We start from the raw sequence: 10,577 nt of genomic DNA on the forward strand, positions 1-10,577 counted from the left end.
TTTATTCTGGCAACACTTCACTTTTTGTTTCTTTTTCAATATATTTTAAATGTGATAACCGTCGGTGTCAGTTTCCTTTAAAATTACAAGCGTTCGTTAGAAGTTACAAGCTTCTTCTTGTGAATGGTTTTTGGAAAATAAAATAACGATTTCATATATAATACTAAGTGACTCAAGTAGCCATGTCATGCATTGAAAGCATCCAAGCCGTGATAGCAGCAAAAGGCGGAGTTACTGAAAATGAAATAATTATTTTTTTACCTATTTACAGCATCCATGAGAAGGTATTTTACATTTAATACGTTTAATTCATATTTTAAATAAACTTTAAAATGTGTTCAAGTAATAAAGCTATGTAACAGCAATAGAAAACAATAGAAATACAAAAAAGTTTGTTTGAGTACACTAATTTGGCCACCCTCTGTAAATCGCAGCAAACCACACTAAAGTTTATTAACTTTTTGCGCTAAATTTAGGCGCATTGGCCATAAAATTATACGGTAAGTGCCCTTCTTCGAGGAAACAGGGCAGTGACCGTAATTGTAAAAAAACTACAGTAAATTTAAGTTGCGTTGACCGTAAAATTACGGGGCAGTCGTCCAGTCCCTTAATCTGTGCAGAATACGGTCATTCCCCGTAATTTGCTGGCTGATAAAGATCACGTGTCGTTGTCACGTGTTTCTACGCAAAGAAGCGGGAAGGAGAAAAGCCAAGATGGCTGCCTTTTGTTGAACGAATGTTGTCTTCCAACTAGATTATTACCTTTTTAATATGTAATATATGATATACGTCTTACAATATCTGGACTAAATATACGTATTGGAGAGTAGGGACTCTGTCTTCCAGGCTCTCATCTAAGTATTGCTCCTAGGCGTCGAAAAAAAAGAAAGTGTTGTCTTCCTTGCCATGTGTATTCCAATGTCTGGAATCAAAATATTAAGTAAGTGTTTTTTTTTCTATACTATTGTTTAAGTGTAATTTTAATCTGCTGTTCTTTTGTAATTAGCTATTTTGATAACAATAATTTGTGAGCATTGATTGATGGCGAGTACCGAAGCTTCGCTGTAACGTTGAAATTTAGAATTGATATTCATTGTATCAAGACGTACTTACATAGTACAATGTATGCAAACGTGATGCAATATAAACGCACAAATGAATATCATACTATGCTCCATGTGTTTTAATTTCCATAGTTTCATCCAAAAATTTCTGCAATATTTTTCTAAATTAATGTAATTAATTAAAGATGTTGTGCATGAGGGCAAAATGAATTATTTACTAATTCTCTGCATGCTTTATATTCCTGGTTTTAAATAACCATGATCAATGACTAATAGGAATTGGTTACATTTTTTAGATTGTTTTTAATGAACTCAAATGTTACATTTAAACCAATGAAATAAAACATAGGTACGTAGTTGAAAATAAATTGCTTTAGGCTACCTATTAACGACAGATTCGTTTTTAGTACAAAATATAAATAATGACATCATTGTTTTCATTAGTTTCACAGCTATAAATGTTTAAAACATGTTTCATACATTTTTTTAATAGCTAAATCTTTAAACAGTTATTCATACAATTATTATAAACCAAAAATAATGTGATGAAGCATGTATTTCTTATCAACTTTCAACACTTAATTACTGAATTGTTTCTGGTTCAATGTGCCTAAACTTATAAATTAAATGTAAATTTCTATAATAATACTATGTTTTACTGTAACTTACAACTATTCATAACTTAAAATATAATATTTTGTATAATAATTACTGTAAGAAGAATGTTCACATCATTAACTGATGTATTGTCTGAATGAAATTGAAGCAGTTTTCAATTTGCTCAATCTGAGCGGACGAGAAGCCATGTCTTTCTAGTAGGAAACTTAGGCTGTGTTTGCATCATAGAAGTATAATCTAGGTTTTTTTGGGGAGGGGGGGAGGTGATTAAAGTGGTGAGATTGTGCTATTGAAATTTACTGTGGGTATGCTTTTTTAGAGAGTCGTTCATGTGACTAATAATATCAAATAACTTTTTATTGGGGGTTGCATAGCCAGGATTTCATTTCTTTAAGGGTCTAATATACAGAATACAGAGTGGTTCAAACGGGGTGACCCCCCCTCCCCCATCGCATATTCAGTGTTATGTTCATTACGCAGTCACTTTACAGTCTTTAAAGTAGTAAAAATCGGCAGAGCACCATCTATGTCGTAACACAGCGGAATTCTGCTCCATGTTATTGCAGATGTTTTGCTGGGTTCGGAGCAGAATTTTAAACGCAATGTTCTAGACGCCAAAATTGAGTGGAATATGGTGCAGAATTCAGCTGTGTTGCAACATGGATCTTGTTCAACTGAAGTTCTTAAGACTTCAAAGTAACTGTTAAGCCCGGCTCTATAAATTTTTACCTTCTTGCAAAAACTTAGTGGGTCCCCTCCTAGACTAACAGTGTATATTGTTTACGTAAATAAGTCTCGGTACTAGTTTTTTTCCTTTTTTCCCCCTCAATTTCTTGGATCGTGGATCTCTTAAGGATGTGCCCCCCCCCCCCCGAACTGCAGGTACTCAGATCGGAGCCTGAACTGTACAGCAAACATTCAACCATAGTAAAATTAAATGAGGGTTACTCCTGCTTTCGAACCACTCTGTGTATTATACAGTGAAGCACAGTTTATACGTTTACCTTTTATACGTTTTTATCATTTATACGTTATCAAAATTAGTCACTGCTGAGTCCAATACATAATAACGAAAACCTATTATACTTTTTTTTATTTATACACTTGTTTCATGCAGTACTTTCAAAAACGTATAAACGCTGCTTACTTGAAGTTTTCTTATATACGACTAATGAAATTATGTGTGAAACACAAATATTTTCATTTTTGAATTTTTTTGGTCATTTCAATTAGGGTCTAGATCCATGAACCCTCCCCCTATGGTTGTACTACTGTTTTTTGAAGTGTTTCATTCAAATAGTGTTATAATCGAATGTTTGTTGTCAAAGGCACGTTTCAGGTCATTCTTTCGAATGATTTGGTTCTGGTATGAATGTTTTGACTGGAATGTATTTTAATCATAATGGCAGGTTTATAGGAGTCATGGTTGCAGGTCCTTGAAGTGGGGGAGGGGCAGTGGTGGATCCACAGAGGGAGCAATTGGGGTGATCCCTCCCCCCCCCCCCCCACGAATTCACAAACCGAAATTTACCTTTGCAAATTTGATTTTGTAAATTCGAAAAATTTCCGGAAAAGGTTTCCAAACTCTCCCCCTCCTCCCAAACTCATCACAAAAAATCGCCAACTGTATTTTTACGACTTTTTAGTTCCAAAATTTTTTCAGGGGAGAGTCCTCAACCCCCTCTCTCCAATGTCATCAAAGATCATCAAAAATTTTGAATTTTTGGATCTTCAATTTCGAAAAACTACCCGAAATCAAAAACGTTTTCGAAAATGTCGTTCATTCAAATTTTACGGGGTTCTTGAATCAGAAAGGAATGGGCCCTTACTGTTCATCCTTCTATTCTACTTTTGAATTTATGCTTTGTCTTATGTGTGTACGATTATAAAACTATTTCAACGGTGTAGTTATTGAGTAGTACTTAATACATTCTAAACTACTGGGTTTATACATTTTTCTTTTTAGTTTTTTTGGTTTTTACGCAGTCTGGTTTTTTGTTTTTATTTAATAATTTTTTATTTAATCTGGAGTTTTTTTTATATAAATGATGCATAATCATACCTACCATTTTTTATTTTGTTCCATATACTTAGTTGAATTTTCTTTCACCCAGACAATCCTTGCTTTAAAGTTTTTGCACAATTGGATGAAAAATAACTTCTGGATCAAGAAGTGTTTCATCGGAATTTATTTAGAGGTATGTATTAATATTTTATTTTAAGAAATGTTTTTCTAAACTCTATTGAGCGACGATCAGTTTCTTTGCTCAGAAACTAACGATTGTAATTTTTCTACTTGTTACTTGTATTCAGTGCTTTTATTTCTGGTCGCTGTTGTATTTAAATGTTATCGATATGAAAAAATAAAATTTTATAATAAATTTAAAAGAATATAAAATGTTCAGTATAATTGTGCCACAGAGTAATGTCCGATGAACTGGACACGAAAACAGAACTCTTCATTTTGTAATCTTAGGTAGTCTATTTGTATTGTATAGGTATGAGAACACGTCCTATTTGTATTGTATAGGCAGGGCGCCCATATGCAAAGTTGCAAGGGGGGGGGGCTCAAATATTTTCCCTGTGGTTTAGCTCTATATTTTCCCCATGGAAACTGATTTCAGGACAGATTAGAGTCATTAAAATTTGACATTTTTAATAACTTATTCATTGATGGCTGGAGAAGAAATGTTTTTACATTTTTGCAAGGAAAAAAGTACTAAAAGCAAGGAAATTCTAATTTCAAGGGGGGGCTCTAGCCCCCCTTGCACCCCTATATGGGCCCCCTTGCTATATACGTATATAAACTACTGTATTTCGGATTAGCAACATGTGTTACAACCAAGGATACTTGGGCAGTTTTCAACAGTTAAAATCTCAACCCTGGCTGTCCTACTGCATACCCATCCATGCTCGTCATTGGAGGGGGGGGGGGATTTCCCCCCTCCCATTCTTTCAAGAAAAAAAGATGAGCATGACTAGGGTATGCATGGGCGCTGCCAGTTAGGAGGTTTTAGGGGCTCAATTCCTCCCAGAATCCTTGGTTTTAACCCCATTGCCGATCCTAATGCCTAACGCATTCACAGTAGTTAAAATGCCGGGCCTGATCCTACTTACAACAAAAGAAGTGCATTAGCCATCTTTTGTGGTACAACTTATAAATGATGAAAAGGTTGATATCAGGGGGTTAGATACTGCTATTTTAGGGCTGGTCATGCTGAAGAATATTTTTAAAGTGCATAAAAAATTCTGAAAATACTTGGGTGTCAATTAAAGCAATAACTTAGCCAGAAATAAAGCACCTTGTGGGACATAAACAATACTAATTAATTTTAAAAGCAATGAAAGGAAGTTGTATTCCAGATTTTTACTTTAAAAAATATTAAGTGAATTTAAAAAAAAATACTCTAATTGTTTGCAGGTTATTCATTAAGTATATTTGAACACAAAGTGAGTGGATAATAATGTCGGCAGAGAATTATGACCCTCGCCTTGTATCCATCGTTGCATGTAGGATGCGCAGATTTCCATATTTATTTTGAAAATACAGTCAAACCTTATTAAAACTAAATCCAAGGGACCTTTATAATCTATTGGCCTTCACCTTAGTTTATCTCATCAAAGTATCAATCATTAACAATCAATATTACAAGGATCACAAATGTAGTTTATCTTAGCAGAAATTCATTTTAAGCGTGTTCAAAATAGTATGATATGTTTGATATTTTGTTTTCCAATTGCGATGTTTGCAATCTAAGAATTATATTAATCATATCAGTAACACTCATTTACTATTGAAAAGAACCAAAAGTCGACTGCTAATAAAATTTACTGTAAGGGTGTCTTTTTTAGGAATGTCCTTCTTTGAGGCACCGTCTTTTAGGGGATGAGGATGAGCCTCCACTATTGTGGAACGGACACCTTCGTGGTTTTTTAAATGATTGTTTCTTTAGTGTTTTAATTAAATAGTGTTATAAAAGAATGTTTGTTGTCGAGAGTTTGGTTATTGATTTCTTCTGGATGATTTGATAGCTCAATTATATGTTTTTGAGCGAATATTTTATTAGAATTCTAGTCAAATATTTGACTGAAGACTGAATATTTGGCTAAAAAATGATTTATAATTTTTGTATTTTATTTTATGGCAATTCAGAATTGAAGATGCTTATCTATTTTCTGTAGATTAATTATTTTGTTTGAAGCATTACATAATATTTTGAATTGTAAAACTTCCGAAATCAAAATACTGCAAAATTTAATTTCTGAGTGTTTTCTTTGCACGTTATAAATTGCCTTTTTTAAACATTTGTGAGACGAGAAACGTTTCACAAATTGATTTTTTCTGCTTAGTGTTTCATACCTAAGAAGTCCAGTGGCACTTTGTGCCTCCTCATTGCAGATTTGAGTTTAATTCCCCGTTGGGCACAGTTGACTTCACCTTTCATCCCATAAGTGGGTCAATAAAATGAGTACCAAGCATGCTTGGAAACTAAACACTGGAGGTTCCACGTTTGGCTGACCACCTTACTAGAACACCTGCCTTTGCACCCCACAGCCCTCTGTCATGAAGATTGATATGGGCACGGTGGGATTGCCTCCAATTTTGCGCCACTGAGTTTAGTTTCATACTTATGACTTATAAGCGGTAAAAAAAAAATGTTTATGTGGCGTAAGATATAAAAGAAAGTGAAAAGTTGCGAAACTTAAATGTAACATCTGAATGTTTTCTCTTGCACTAAAATCACCTTAAATGTTTCATTCTTCAAACAGTATGCCTTTTACAGTAAAAAATTTTGGGAACAATTCATTTAACAATGATTTTTAATTTCATCAAAAGTATATTGATTTAAACCTGCCAGCAATTTTTGAATAACAAGTTTTATTTTAGTATATTTTTGGTTCACAATGTGTGAATTTCACTTCCATGGCATGTCACACACCTTGTGTGGCTGTTTATGTTGCTTAATAACTTGATTAATTAAAAGTATATACTAATTTATTAATTATTCCTTTCACAAGTGCCTCAAATGATAATTGTTTAAGTATATTTAACTTTTTAATAGTGGTTTAGTTCATTTTAGTAGGACAAGAAGTCATGTCGCACAAAAATTTACTAAATACTATTTTATATGTATTTGAAACTACTAATTAAACCATACTTTAATGAAGAGAACTTAATTATATTCCCACTAATCATTAAAATAGCTGATTGATTGCACAATTAACAAAACTACCACTTTGATATTAAATTGGCCTCAATTTTTAAATACTAAAAGTTATTTTTATTTTAATTTCTATGAACAAGGGATTATTTTATTTTTTATTTATACGTAAAATAATTGGAACTGAGCCATTGTTTATGGTTACTTCTAGTAGGTAACACTTTCATGGAAGAACGAAAAAAAAAGGAAAAAAGGTTTCGAAATTGAAAAATATTTGCATTCAAAAGTTATGTTTTCTGAAGAATTACCCAAATGTGATAATATTAGTAAATAACAGGTTGGAAGTTTGTACTAGAGTACTATATACACATTCATTCTATATACACATTCATGGTATAAAAAATTGTTTGCCTACTAATTGTCAACTATTTATGTTATTTACTATTCAATTGCTGACTAAATATTAAGGTATTCAGCCAAACCAAGTATTCGGTTTTGTGTGCCAAATAGCCAGCAGTATACCAAAACCAGTGTGCATGTGTGGTTGAAAACATTGTCCTACTATTGAGTGCAGTAATTTAGTGTGGTTGAATAGTACTTAGGATGATTACTGAGTACTCAACCCAAGTTCATGCTACTGGGTCAAGTACTGAATATAGATCTTTTTTTAACGAACAACTGACATACACAAGGGAAAAATTTTCTGTTATTGGAATATTTATATGGATATTAAGCATGAAATAAGTTTTCAATTAAAAAGAAAATCCAAAAAGATTTAAAGTTTAAAATTGAAAACTATTTTTTCAGAATTTGGGGGGGAAAAATTGAAATTGATTTAAAAAACTTAAATTTTTCCATCACAGTTCTTTCTCGCGTTAAAAATTAATCATAGATAGCTTCTTTGTACTTTAAAAATTTTTGACCAGTACTTTTACTGGGAAGTCTCTTATTTTGGGGTAAGGAGCTGAAGATTCCCGTAGTTTGTCTTTTTCCTTCCAACAATGCAACATGTTTTCTGTCTTTACTTTTCTTTTTGAACTTGGAAAAAAAAATACAAATACTAAACCTGTACAAATGCATCCTTTAGGACTGGACTCGGACTCCAATATTATTCCTATAGCGAACAAAAGTAGTTTTATTCAAATATTATGTTTTTATTTATAAAATTTGTTTAAAAGTTTTATTTATGTATGGGCAAATGAAAATTTATGAAATAAAATAGTTTATTTTTATTTATCTTTTGTGGCCCCCCTTAGCCCCTCTACTAGAAAATCTGCTACCATGCTTATGTATGGGGTCAAAAAGCTTGGATGCTTATGCTCTGAAAAAAGGTGTTTTCAATATCTGTTTTTATCATACTGTAGATGCCCGTCAGGAAATAGCCCATATTGGCACTAAAAATTCCAAAATGTTTTTTCCCTGAAATTTCCCCTTATACTTGTACTACAGTTGCAGGTTTCCCCCAAGATCTTTGCAAGACTCCAAAGTGCTTTATGTTTAATTATATCTCTTAATGATCATCATTATTGTTTATGTTTTCAATTGAATATGATTCGTTGTTTCTTTCTTTTTTTGAAATTGATGTTCACTAAATATTCATAACCTCATTTTGTTTTCTTTTCAAAACAGACCACATATTTTGAATTGATGTTGGAAAAATGCTTTTCTTTGTCACTCGTTTGATTTGATGAAACAAATTTTTCGATATTTACGTGTTTACCAGCTTTTATGCATTAAACTTAAGATTTATACATTTTAGCAGTTACGATGTCTTTTGATCTAGCCTTAATTTTTTGTTTAATTTTATTATAGCTTTTATTTCTATGTATGCATGTGCTTTTTCCTAGGATTCCTGGAAATTATGTAAAAATCCTTTGAACATCATATTAGGGAGGAAAACCTTATGAAACCAGGGAAAGGGGTGAAAAAAAATAGGGTGCTTTAAAATGCTTTATTTTGATTTTCACTATTTAGTGAGAATGCTGCTCTGCTTTAAATGTGTGAAAAACAAATCATTCTTAATTTTCCTTATGGTGATTTCTTTTTAGGGCAATATTTTGGATAAGTTACTGAACTAAAGGATCCAAAAGGAATAAAGATTTGGAAAAAGTGATTCAACCAAGTTTTGAAAAATTTGACCATAATTTCTCTTCTGAAAAAGTTTATTTGTAATTATGTTGTTATTTAACTTGTAATTAGTGTAAAATAAACCTTTTTGATGTTTTAACTTCTTTGTTTTCATTGTTGACACTTCTGGATATTGTCTCTTCTTATTTCTTATGTAGACATGCTCACATATTTTTTTGGTAATAATTTTTGAGCTAAAATTCTTTCTCTCGATAAAATTGTTTTCGAGATGCTTACCTTTAATGGATACTTATGGTGTTTAAAAATTAATTTATCCATAAGTTTATGCTAGCTAGTAAAAAATGCAGTCTATTTTTGAAGTCGACTGCACAAGTTTTTAATTTATGTATAATTTAATTAATTTATAACTTTTTTAAGTATGAAGTATAAATATGTTTTTTAATAATTTATATAACTTTTTTGAATGTTCTATGTTCTTTGAATGAACGAGGTCAGCAAACAAGTAAAGGCAATGGACGAACCATTAAAAAAACACTAGTTGCCAATGTTGGTAACATGTGTTTTAGCGATGAAACAAATTATTATGTATGTAAGCATTTTACATAAAATGTTAAGTGTTGTATTTTACTATAATCCATACAGTAAAAAAGCTTTACTGAATTTTTTTTTTTTTTCAGTTAAGTTTCCCTTATTTCACGGGATTTTTTCTATATTTCTTTTTATACTTCTCTCTCTTAAACATGCATTCTCATTTTTAGAGATCATTTAATAGAATATTTATAATTCTGGCAACTGGGGTCCTCAAACTGCATTACTAACAGTGTTAGCCTATTTTACGTGTTTATTGAATTGTAAAAATGACTTGCATTTTATTGTGTTCTTAAAACTTTTATTCATAACTTGGTTCTTATATGACAATAAACTAAGTTTTAAAGCACCTAATAATTTATGGGCAATGACGATAAAGAATGACATTTTTTTATGAACATCATGTTAATTTACAGGAGGCAGTGACCATAGAAAAGTTTTATGAGCATAACGCCAATTTACGGGCAGTGATCCTAGAAAATGAATTATAGCTTTTACGGAAGTAATATCAATTTACGGGCAATAGGCGTAGAGAATAAATTCTAGCTTTTACGGGAGCAATATCAATTTACGGGCAATAGGCCTAGAAAATAAATTTTAGCTTTTACGGGAGCAATATCAATTTACGGTCAATGGGCGTAGAAAACAAATTCTATCTTTTACGGGCATATAGTCAATGTACGGGCAGTGGCCGTAGAAAGAGGAATATAATTTTCACGGGCACATTGTCAATTTACGGTCACTCCCCTTTTATTTTACGGGGAGGAAATTACGGGCAAACCTATTATTTTCACGGTCAGGAAAGATTACGGGCAGAATATTATTTTTACGGGCAGTGACCGGACCATTTTCTGCCGGTCACTGACCGTATTCTAACGGTGAAATTTCTTACAGTGTATATCTATATTTTTAAAAAATAGCTGCCAAAAGTCAAAAGTAGCTACCATTTTTTTTATGTGACTCCTGTAGCCAGTGGCTACTATTCAGAATTCCTAGTCTAGAGCTTAAGATAGCAAGTGAAAAATCAATTCCCAGAGATGTCAAGAAGCTCTCAAAT

The 10,577-nt window shown here is 32.1% G+C and overlaps 1 long non-coding RNA gene across 1 annotated transcript; it reads left to right on the forward strand.

Annotated features, from left to right (window-relative positions):
- The first annotated feature begins 726 nt into the window (after positions 1-726).
- LOC129223398 (uncharacterized) lies at positions 727-9,255 on the forward strand. The gene is made up of 3 exons (XR_008580631.1): positions 727-940; positions 3,797-3,880; positions 8,893-9,255. It is a non-coding gene; the product is annotated as an uncharacterized LOC129223398 (long non-coding RNA).
- The last annotated feature ends 1,322 nt before the right edge of the window (positions 9,256-10,577 follow it).

Source organism: Uloborus diversus, chromosome 5 (assembly GCF_026930045.1).
Source record: "Uloborus diversus isolate 005 chromosome 5, Udiv.v.3.1, whole genome shotgun sequence".
NCBI lineage: Eukaryota > Metazoa > Arthropoda > Arachnida > Araneae > Uloboridae > Uloborus > Uloborus diversus.